Source organism: Chanos chanos, chromosome 14 (genome assembly GCF_902362185.1).
Source record: "Chanos chanos chromosome 14, fChaCha1.1, whole genome shotgun sequence".
In the NCBI taxonomy this organism is placed as follows: domain Eukaryota; kingdom Metazoa; phylum Chordata; class Actinopteri; order Gonorynchiformes; family Chanidae; genus Chanos; species Chanos chanos.
The window spans coordinates 17,449,463-17,461,407 of NC_044508.1; the positions used below are offsets into that span (position 1 = coordinate 17,449,463).

An 11,945-nucleotide genomic window follows, 5' to 3' on the forward strand; every position below is an offset into this window, starting at 1 on the left:
AAGAAACCACGAAGTCAATAGAGCATTAAACTAACAGACCACTAGAGGGGAGATAAACTAAGGAACAGAGAGAAGCAGGATGTGACATATATATATATATATATATATATATATATATATATATATGTATATATACACACACACCCTTATAGAGCTACAGTAGTGCGATACATCAGCATCAATGCTGTCTATATATTACTGATGCATTTCACATGAGACCACGCGCTTCAGTAGCTACAGTCAAGAGATCATGTAAGTCTTTCATATTTAAACAAGTCAGATATGGATAGCTGTCAAAGACAAAGTGCCATGCATGGTTTCACATTAATAAATCATAGAGTGCTGTATGTAAAACATCATCTCAGCTGTGCCGAAAGGAGAACTGAGCATCTCATTCTGGGCCACGTATTCACAGAATAAATACTTTTCTTTTCTCTTTCTTTTCTTCTCTTTTCTTTTCTTTTCTTTTCTTTCTCTCTTTCTTTCTTTCTTTGTCCTGTTATTTGCAATAGATTTTAGCTGAATTTTTACTGTTCAGCATAAATAAAGCTACAAGATATTTAGATATATAAAACAAAGATATGAACATACAACATTTGAATTACAAACTCGCTGTTCCTGGAAGAGGTTCTGAAATCAGAATTACATTTCCACAGCTGTCTCTTGTCCAAGCAAATGTTTTTTGTTCTTCTGTGGTATTCCGCATGGAAATGGGTCCGGTGCTCTCATGATAGCAAAAGACAGGTTGACTGATAAATATTTTTATGGTTTTCTTGAAATACCATTGATTTGTCTAAGTGGAATCACACTCCTCACGTTATGGTGTGGTTTGTCTTCATCTCACTGAATCAATAAATCACTCTGCTCTGACTAATGAATGTTCAACAACCAAAATGCCTCAGATAATAATAATAATAATAATCTGTGACTGTTTACACAGACAGCGCCGTCTGCTCAAATATGAGAAACATTTTTCAGAAATTAAGCAAAATTTGAGAGATTTTAGAAATGCCTGCTCTAACCTGCAATCATTTATATTTTGGCTACTAATGAAAAACGACACATTTACAGAATGCAAGCAGCAGATGGCTCTACATCAAGATCAAAACCCTCAAATCATATGCCACATTAGCAAGACATGAAATCAAAGACATTTTGAATAAGTCTTCTTGAAACATTTGAGCCATTTTATCCCAAATTTCAATACATCAGAGAACATGTATTTTTAAGTACGCTTTAATTATAAGATATTTGTATGAAAATGTTATTTGATACGGTTATTTTTGCTGTCATACGCCAGAAATGATCATAACACCTCAACACATATTTTCAAAAAATTGTCTTGGCAATTTTGGACTGCATTGCTGACTGCTGCAGTTGCTTTTCCTCTCCATAAGGTGGCAGTGGAGGCTCAGAGAAAGCAGTCATCCGCCTACTCTCTCTGAAGATTTGTTTTATTTGGCAGAGAGTAGATAGAAGAAGTGCTCTCAGAAAATTCAATTTCACATTCTTTGGGAGCAACATAACCACAGCCCTGAGCATAGAGCACACAAACCGAGAGAGAGAGAGAGAGCGAGAGAGAAAGAGAGAGAGAGAGAGAGAGAGAGTAGGTGGGAGAGTAAGTGGGAGAGAGAGAGAGAGAGAGAGAGAGAGGGTTGGCCTTAATCCACTCCCGAATATCAACACCAGCATTTTATCCAAAACACATAGTGACCTTCATATCCACTGCACCATGGCAACAGGAAGAACAAGTATACAAATATACAAAGGAAACTGTTACAAAGATAGATGAAATGCAAGTGTCTGGGCTATGTAACACTCAGGAGGTATGACGAGGTTGCAAAATGACTCTCTGGCTGCACACAGCCAGCTTTTTTGGACTGAGGACACTAAACGCCATAGCAGGATCGTTCAGCCCAAGGCAGGGTTAAGTCAGCATTCTCCTGAACCACAGGAACAGCCTGTGTGTAGCACAGCGCAGCTGTAGCGTGCTTCATTTTGCCTGGAACACTGACGACTCTTGGACAACTTGTTGATTTTCTGCATCATATCTGGATATGAATTTTTATTAAGCCCTTGAGGAAACAACAATGCAAAAAAAAAAAAAAATCTTTGACTTTTTTTTTTTTTTTTTGGAGAAGATAAGAAGGACTATTCACAGCACATAGACACACAAGCTGCTGTTCCAGGCTGGCCATCACCAGTACCACATCTTCAATGGAATAAGAGCTCTTAAAACACAGTAAGTTTACGTGGGTTTTCATAAGCAACAGCAGGAAAAAATTATAGGAAAAACTGAAGCTTTCAGATTGTACAGAAAAGTCCACTGAAACTACGTGGACAATATTGTTTCAAATGTGTGTGAGTGTGTATGTGCATGTGTATGTGGTATGTGTGTGTGTGTGTATGGTGTGTGTTGTATGTGTGTGATGCGTGTGCGCATGGTGTGTGTGTGTGCGTGCGCATGTGCGTGTATGTGTACAGCTATCCTTGTGAGGACCAGTTTGAGTTTTAGACCTTGGGAGTCAGGGGCATTTTTGGAAAGCGAGGACATTTTGGCCGGTCCTCACTTCTTCTAAGGGCTGTTTGAGGGTTAAGACTTGGTTTTAGGGTTCAGGTTAGAATTAGGTTTAGGTTAGGGTTAGGGTAAGGGTTGGGGTTAGGCATTAAGTTGTGATGGTTGAGGTTAGTGTAAGGGGCTAGGCGATGCGTTATGTCATGTGGGTGAATATTGTGTAGGCATGTGTGAAAGTGAGACTGAGAGTAAAAGTCAGAGGGGATTACCACATGCAAATGTATGGTTAAAACAGGAAAAAGCAATCTGTGACACTCTGCTTCCTAATAAAGTTCTTACTGTCTCCATTGGCGACGGGTGTTGGAGGTCCTTCATGAGATATTCTATTTATATTTATATAAGTCACACACCACGTCCCTTAGCAGCAGCCACAAATGTCAGATGAGCAAACAAAGCCATAATGTCCTCAGTACCTATATTTGAAAACATAAACACATATGAGACAGCTGAAAAAATAAAGTAGTAAGTATATGCCTAAGAATTGACAGCTATCTGGTCTGTCTTACACATATCAGGCCATGACCCACTGGTACAGTGACCTTTGGACTGTTGACCTGAGACTTGCCACTTATGACACCACTCACTGATAATCTTACCCATGATCCTGAGCATGGAGTGCCCACAGGGCAGAAATACCACTGTGTACATGCAGATGCACACAAGCACGCATGAATGCACACACACCCGTGTACACACATGCACGCACGCACACACACACACACACACACATGCAAACACACTCAGTACAAAATCCAGAATTGCTTCACTTGCACTGGCAGAAATTCACACAAACACTTAAAGAGCACATGCATGCTCACACACGCACAAACACACACACACAAACACAAACACACACACACGCACGCACACACGCACGCACGCACACGCACACACACACACAGAGTGTTTGAAACTCATTACATGTTTTTGAGGGCTTGGTCTTGGGCTCCAGAAACAGCAGCTAGAACTGACTTCTGCTGCAGGCTCAGAGGAACCAACCTATTTCTCAGAGGTGAGAGAGGGGGAAAGAGCTGTGAGGAAAGCTTTCTAACAGGATCAGAGACAATCCCAGGGGGAGACGTCTAATGGTAAGTCGGATTTAAAGCTTGCTTGTCAAGACATAGATTTAAATTCTTAAAGCACCAGGCCTGTTTTTCACTAAAAATGTTCTCTGAGTAACAAAGCCAAGGCTGGTAAGAGGGGAAATAAAACTGACACTTTTGTACCACTCTCAGTGATGTACTGCGTAGAATGACCACGTTAGGGCTAAAAAGCCCAAAAAAATGGAAAAGAACAATCGCTCGATAAAAGACATTTAAATGAAGAATAAATTGTGCTGCATATCTGGCAAGATTGGGTCGCTGTTTCTATTCTTCCTGACATCCAATGATTTTTTCTATCCCTGCCACGTAGCTGTAGGATATCTCCATAAGGTAGGTCAGACCGTACCTCTCGAGAGAAAACGACCTCGTTTATTCAGCCTATCTGAAGTGTATTGATCTTGCGCCTCAGTCTGCTGCTTTAACATATCTAAACACGAAAAAAAAAAATCAATCAATGTTTTTCTGCAAACTAATACACACTCTTAGACACAGATACACACATACGCGCGCGCACACACACACAGAATTTAGGTTTAGATGTCTCAGCAAACAGCTGTAAACAGCTGACTGATATTCTAGTGTCTTGTGTACTCATATTAAATCAAAGTGATATTGCTTTATGTAACAGTAGGTTAGCACAACTTTGTCCCCAGCACTGACAGTCTCAGACTGAAACAGAGAACAGTCACGTTCGACATTCAAAATCCCCACGGGCATTTTGAGCTATTTTAATAACGCGAGAAGAGGGTTAACTTTGTAGTCAATCTAAAAAGAGTGAATGAGGATTTAAGGGTGGCAACTTTAAGTAAAACTCCTAAGCTCCACCAACAAATGCCCCCTTATGCGTGACAGTAGTCTCAGAACCTGCAAAGTTCGGGACCTTTGACGGCCCCGAGGAGGAACCATGTCAATCTCATATCCACTAATGAAAATCCAATTGGTCCCTTCATTCGTTAAGTAAACCCCTCCCTCGGCTCAGTGTGACACTGAGACAATGGAGTTGAAGTTGTCCAGCGCTATGTGCGAGGGCAAAGTGTCTCATATTTGGTAGATCACTCACAAATTGCGCCCCAAAAATTTACATATCTACCATTTGAATTCAGTCGTCCATTAAGAAATATACATTCACGCATGAAACACGCATGAAAAAAAAAAAAAGAAAGAAATAGAAAGAAAAAAGAGGAAGGCCTGTTAACCATCTGGTCTATTTCAGTTTAAAAAGCCAAGAAAGGGGAAGCCCAGTGAACTTCAAACTCAGCCTGGTCGACATGGGAGTAAAATGATGCTTGTCATTTTGTCTAAAACGCTGGGAACAGGGATGATTCCCCGCATTAAAAAAAAAAAGATCAGAGCTTCGTCTAATGTGACTCTCCTGTGCTCACTTGCGAAGGAGTGGTTTTTAACATATTACAAACGGGATATTAAACTGAAAAGACTGAAGAGATTTGTGTGAATGGAGCTGCATGGAAAAATTCATTTGTGTGGATTTTGAGTGAGTGAGATCTTTCATTTTCAGTAGAGGATTGAAGAGGAACCCTCATGCACAAACATCTGCCTAGCAATCACTCCCACCGCATTTGAAGCATATGAAGTTAGATTCTTACAGACAAAAAAAATGCATTGTCTTAAAATGCTGAGGCTTAAGTTTTTTGTATCGTTCAACTGCAGCAAATGTCAACGCTACCTGTAAACACTGTGCTTCAAAGCCATCTTTTGAAAAGGTTCGTTTTTTGATTGGCATACAAGCAGAAGTATCCCTGTGGTGTCTTTACTGTCTCTGTCTTCAGTTATGTTTGTGATACATCTGTGAAGAGACAGCTGTCACAACATCAAAACTATCTCTGACTGAACTCCTGTTTAATATCTGAAGACATCAGGAGTGTGTTGTAGAACCAGAACTGTTAGAGACTATCAGATGATTCAAACGAAAAAAAAAAGGCTGACTGAACAGGAAGACTGATAGTGAAAACTCTGTAATCTTATATTGACAATCACTCAAACTTATGGAACTAGGTAGTCCAAAAAGCATTTTGGACTCTTTAAATGTGACAGTTTATTCTCTTGAGAAAGCAGTTCAGAGACAAATAAGGAAGTATATTCTTTGTCAATCAGCATGCAGGACTTACTGAAGATCAGTTTGCGATAGGAGTTCGTACCTATAGAGAATCAAAAGTAAACGCCCATATCTTTCATGACTCACATTTTCAATGTACAAATTCTCAGTTTCCATTTCATCTTACTCATATTCTACCAGCTTGTCTTGCGGTAATTACCTGAGACTTTTACTCGCTCACATTTCTTTTATTTGAACCTGACTCTTCTCTCAGTTAATCACCATGTGAAACGCTTCCTTTCTTACACTTCTGCTGACCCCTGGTAAGCACCCCGCTCCAGCGTAGAATCACCCGTCGCCTTCACCGTCATCCGTAAAGTCGGGGCTACAACAGACAACAGGCAGACACATTTCATATAATAGACTAAATTAAGTCTGTATGTCAGAACGGATTGTTATGAATGTAACATGCTGTGTGAAGACCATTAAAATACATTTACTGGGCCCGCCTCTCGCTTGATTACCACATAAATGGAAAATAGAACATTATATCTGTAATAACAAGCTGACCCCACGTGAGCGGCACTGACACAATCTCTTCAAATGAATCACAATTGCCTAACCTATTATCTTGTATAAATTAAACAAACAACAACAACAAAAAAAACTGCGAGAATGAATTTGATTCAAAGCTGAGTACCATTAAACTACTGCGCTAAGAAGAGAGTATGATTGAATATGAATGGGCTGGATTTATGGAAACTCAAGTCTCTCCACTGGTATGCATGCTCAGCCGCTGAGAGTGTGTTCTACAGAAGTGACAGCGGTTGAGCAACATTAACTGTTGCTTTTTTGCGTTCCAGCTCTGAGAGGCGTTACAGGAAAACCACCGAGTTGAAAGCACTCTCACGCTTTCCATTCTGAAAGGCTGAACGCTGCAGTCAGCGGCACTTCTGCGTCTCCTATGCGGTGACATCAGTAGTTTTTCAGTCTGCTTTGAACTGTTCATTTCCATATCGCACGTCGTACGACTAACCGAACCAAAAGACCTATGGTGAAACGCAATGTAATAGAGCTGACGCGATGCAGTTCGTATTTAAAGACCATTAGTTGTTCAGACAAAAATAAATCTTTTTAATCTCCACGTCAGTGAAAGGAGGTATTAAGACCACTCAGGGGTACACTATTTTGAAGATATGGCCTTGTGTTCTTTTGTTTGTCTCTTTGAAGATTAAGTTGTTGAGAGATGATGGTTTTTAGATCTTAACAGGTCTACGTTTCCTCAGAAAGGCCTCAAGCGGCAGCTACGACCACCTGATAAAACGTCTGAGTGGTAGAAACAGATGAGGCCTTAGGGTGGTGCTATTTCAGCCACTGTGCTTAATAAGCACACAGACCTCAGGGCAAAATCACGTGAGGAGAAGCTGTCATCAATCAGACTGTGTTCAGTTTCGGGAAAGGATATTGACAGAGACAGAGGAGGAGCTGCGTGTGTGAGGCTGAAAAACTAGGGATAGTATCTAATGCAGCAGTAGTGTGTTCAGGAGTAGACAAAATCGCTGTTTTTTTAAGGGGTTGGGAAGAATTTTTTAGAGAACCCGACTGAACACAACTGTGTTCCTCACGTGATATATGACTCTCTCTCTCCCCCTATATATATATATATATATATATATATATATATATAACTGATCTGTAGGTAAGCCAAGTAAGTCAAAACTGAAAACTGAAAAGAGTACTAAATCAGAAAATAGAGGCTGTGATTTCACAGCTATGGTATCTTTTCAGGAGAGAGATTCTGAAATAAATAAATAAATAAATAAAGAATAAAATAAAAATGAAATAGAAGTGTGCATTGAAAGGGAAGAATTCACTCAGGTAAATTTATTAAATGCAATATAATTTACCAGAACTTGAAGTGTTAAGGCATGAATAATTTACATTGGTGTGTACATTCCTCTCTAACAGGCTAATAAAATATGTGAACAGCATATCTGTGAAGGGCCCTCTCATAATGACAAGAGCCCATAAAGTTGCATGGTAAAATGGTCGAGGTTTCTTCAGCGTGTAAAATCCCATCTAAAAAAGTCAAAAGTGAACAAAAAAAAAAGATGAAAACAAAAAATCCGGGAAAAAAATGTAAGAACGCACAAAATAAAATTCCGGTTTATTGTCGTACAACAAACTTCACACATACATCGAACAGGCCACAACAGACAGCAATTTAATAGACAATCAAGAAAAGAAAATGCTCTTTTCTTTGGCCTTTTGCCATCTCATACAAACCAACTACTTATGGTACAACTAAAGTACATACACAAAGTTACTGGAATGCTTTGAATTAAACGGTTTTTGATTTTTTTTTTTTTTACAAGTTTCAGTTGAGATAACATGACATGGTCAAACCACAAGTAAAGTCTATTTCATAGAGAAGCTTCAACTTCAAAGCACCGTTTGGTAACCAGAGATCACTGTCAAAAATGGCTGACCTCCTAACAATATGTACAAAAATATAAAATGTAAATAAAAATACAAACAAATTCTCCTTTTAAAGTATTTTGTAAGAAGGTAGAGCTTTGAAGTCTTGGTTGTTTCTAGAAAATTTGCAGTTGGGTGTGTGTGTGTGTACACGGACGCTGGACTCTACTTGATGATGACCACATTATATTTTTTATTCTTTCCTCCAATGGACAGATTGAGGAGAGGAGATCTGGGAGGAGCTTCAGCAGGGTTGTCTTCTAATCATCTGTTTTTTGCTTCTTAGTTCCAACATCATCCTATGAATCAAAAGAAAAGTTAGAACTTGCAGCCAAAGGTCCATGCGAAATGTGAAAAAAAATGCCGTATTTGATGGGGGGGGGGGGGGGGGGGGTTGCTCTGAATATATGATTTCAGTACCTCATCATCATCATCTTCAGCTGCCCGTTTGCCTGTTCCTCCTTCAGCCTCATCATCGTCATCATCATCATCACCTGCAACACATAGTTATACCAATTGAACCAACTTTAACATTGTGTAATTACATTTCTCAACCACAGGGGGAGCTCTTCACGGAACCTTCACTAATCAGTCTGTTACCTGCAAAGATACTTTTGATATTCACATCAGTATATTCTAACATTCTTTCAACAAGCATGTGGGAGTTTTTAATGTGATCATAATGATTTGGTCTACCTTCTCCATCATCTTCCTCATCTTCCTCCTCACCAACATCATCATCTTCCTCATCTACTTCATTTTCTGGATCTCCATTCTCCTCTGTATCCTGGTTGAAAGTAAACAATTGTTAAGAGGTAGTTTTGTTTAGCAAAGTTTTTCAATAACAGTGTGAAAATTAGTGGATGAGTTAGTGGATGAAAATTAGTGGATGAGGGTATGTGAACTAGACTGAGGGTTAATTTTTTAAGGACACCCCCCTTCTAGTGTAAGTAAAAAGCCTGTTTTGCAAGGTTGAACACTTACTGCATTCCCATTGGCTGGAGCATCCTTTCCATTCTCTGCCTCATCAACCAGCTTCTTCTCTTTAAGTTCCTGAATAAGAAAAGAGAGAGGGGGGAAACGTTTTTAGAAACTGAAAATGTTTGAGGTCAATCATTTGTACAACTCTAGCAGGACCACCTCCATCCTCCTTCTTCATAAACTTAGTGTAGCATGCTTTCGTTTTACATTTGAAATGCGACACTCAGATCCTCTAATGCCATTGGTCGCTGGTCGTCTCCATCCCCCGCCTCGTTTAAAATGCCATATTGAAGTGTTGTAATCTGATACGTTGATGTCGTAGGCAGTAATAAACTCTGTAGTTCACTAAATAACACTTATCATAGCATTTGGGGAAGACACGCCCGGTAAAGAACTACAACTCCCAGACTACGTCTACAGATTATTTTAACACAGCCAATAAGAACGTTCAAACGAGCAAAACCAGAAGGAGGCTGACTAAATTAAGTCGAGAGACGGGAGACAATAGCGACGTCAGGGACATGCGTTTTATAGATTTTCCACGGCGAAAACGTGTGTACAGTGAAAAAATCTTTTCAATACCTTCAGGCAAGATGATGAATTTAAATGATGTTGCCATATTTTATGTCGACTAAAGCGATAATGTTGAAATTAAAAATAAACCAAAATCAAAAATATTTTCTCTCGGCCTTTATTTCATTCCAATGTCTTCCGATGTAGTAAATCGCTTGTATTAATTAGTTACAGTAATCCTTAGCCCATAAGCCGGTTACCGGCTACATCACGCCAGCTACGCCTCCTCTCAACATCACCATTACACGCCAGTGTTTCCAAGACTGAGGACAACATAAATCTTCACAATACACCTTTTACATAAAAACGCGTTTTGTTAAGAACTGTTTAAAGTCTCGCGCCTGTGCTTTAATTACGAGCTATAAACATCCATCGTCTGCGCGATATCTTGCGCTGAGGCGAAGATGCTACGAATAGCTATGATCCAGCGCGGAGTCGATCAGCGGGGTAGCTGACGCGAGGTGTTGAATGAGGGCATTGCAATAATAAAGGACAAACGGTCAAAAGTCTCCGTTCGTCTGCGGTAGTAGTCGGAGTCATAGCCGGTTCTTCTTCGATGTGGATTGAAAGCTTGGAAAACCGAACGCGGCGCCAGCAATGAGGTTTCGGCTCATACAATGTAACTTTTCCCTCGCTCTCACATCCTGCATTGGTGACCAGAAACACTGAAATATGCATTGTACTCTACAGTCAACAAACGGCGGAGCAGCGCGGAGTCGCGGCCAGTCTACCGTTGAGTACTGAGATTAGTTCACTCGCCAACTCTATCTAACCAGGGATTTGTCTATCATGTCCATCTTTACATTGAATGAATAAAGCAAACAGAGGTTTTCTTAATCCTAAAATGCGTGTCAAAGAACGCATGCTCCAGCGGACAGACTTGCAAGTACGCTACTTATACTTCACCTATAGTGCAATCTAATTCTCGGCAGCTCCGATCACACTTTTATAAAACTGACAACATGCCGGTACCCTTCCGTTCAAGCAAGCCAACAAGAAACAGTGTTCATCAATGACATTATCGGGTCGCGCATCTCACGGCCGCGACCGGAGCTTTGAATGGAAGAGAGCCCTTATCCCTTTGAACTTAGACGCAACTTCAAAAGATATACCCCACACACACCGCAAAGCCAGGTTGTCCGTGTTCGGATGAATTATTTCAATTATTCTCTATTACGCAAAAGTCCACAATTCCATCAAAACATTTGTTTTAGTACGTTAAACACAATATTCAAACAATCCTCACACTTTCTTCTCAATTTAGAATGAAACCAACTAACCGAAAAAGGCTGAACTACTAGGGAATCAGCAACTAACTTATGACAGATCGAATACGATAAACTACTGCCTGGAAACAGACCGACAAATCGCCGCGTCCGGTGTATGCAATATACTCAATTAATTATTAAGTGAAAAGAAAACTAATTCAACAATATGATGAAACGCGTTATGCTCGTGATGTCCTGTCATTTCATTTAAAGATGCAAACTGCTTTCGGAAACGAGAACCGAAACGCTTGTATAAACAAAGAACCCGCGCAGACTGTTAGCCTGCACTCCGGACAATGAAAGCACTGGCTGCGAATGTTGCTTTTAAGAACACAACTTACGAGCGCTCTGTACAATTTTGATAAATCCCGTCTTCACAAACTCGTCAAAGACAACAAAATGTTTTTTTCCCAATCATTTCAGAAAAAGAGACTGGACGCTATCACTGCTCCCATGCCGCTCCAACTAGTAATAGAGTAATTTCCATCAAAATCTTTCCCCCAAAAATGAGCCCTTGTATCTGAGAAGAAATAAAAAAAATTGTTTTTCATAAAATCCGGCATAGGTTCCCTCACGTACCTTGGTGGAGATCTCCGAGCTGGTATCGACTTTTGTATCTGCCATTGCTGTTTTAACGTTTAAAATGTTACGTGGTCTCGGGGAAAAACAGATAGAAGAGCCCACTTGCGCTTCTGATAAAGAAAAAAGGCTATTAGGTGCCTATGGCAGGCTCATACGGCGGCGAAGCCTTTAAATATAGAGTCCTGGGCGGAGTCCTGAGGCGGACAGTAACAAATGATTGGCTAACAGTGCCACAAATCTGTGTTTCTGATTCGCCAGACGTGAACAATGGACAGTATTTCTACACATAGAGAACACACCTCCTAAACCAACCTTTCTGAGTCATTTGTGTG

General features: G+C 40.1%; 2 long non-coding RNA genes across 2 annotated transcripts; both read right to left on the reverse strand.

Moving 5' to 3' along the window:
* Window positions 1-7,635: 7,635 nt before the first annotated feature.
* On the reverse strand, window positions 7,636-8,946 carry LOC115827521 (uncharacterized). Its single transcript, XR_004025937.1, has 3 exons — window positions 8,906-8,946; window positions 8,630-8,703; window positions 7,636-8,508 (listed from the first exon to the last, which is right to left on the reverse strand). It is a non-coding gene; the product is annotated as an uncharacterized LOC115827521 (long non-coding RNA).
* A 3-nt stretch (window positions 8,947-8,949) lies between these two features.
* LOC115827522 (uncharacterized) lies at window positions 8,950-11,743 on the reverse strand. The gene is made up of 3 exons (XR_004025938.1): window positions 11,611-11,743; window positions 9,194-9,262; window positions 8,950-8,996 (listed from the first exon to the last, which is right to left on the reverse strand). It is a non-coding gene; the product is annotated as an uncharacterized LOC115827522 (long non-coding RNA).
* Window positions 11,744-11,945: the final 202 nt, after the last annotated feature.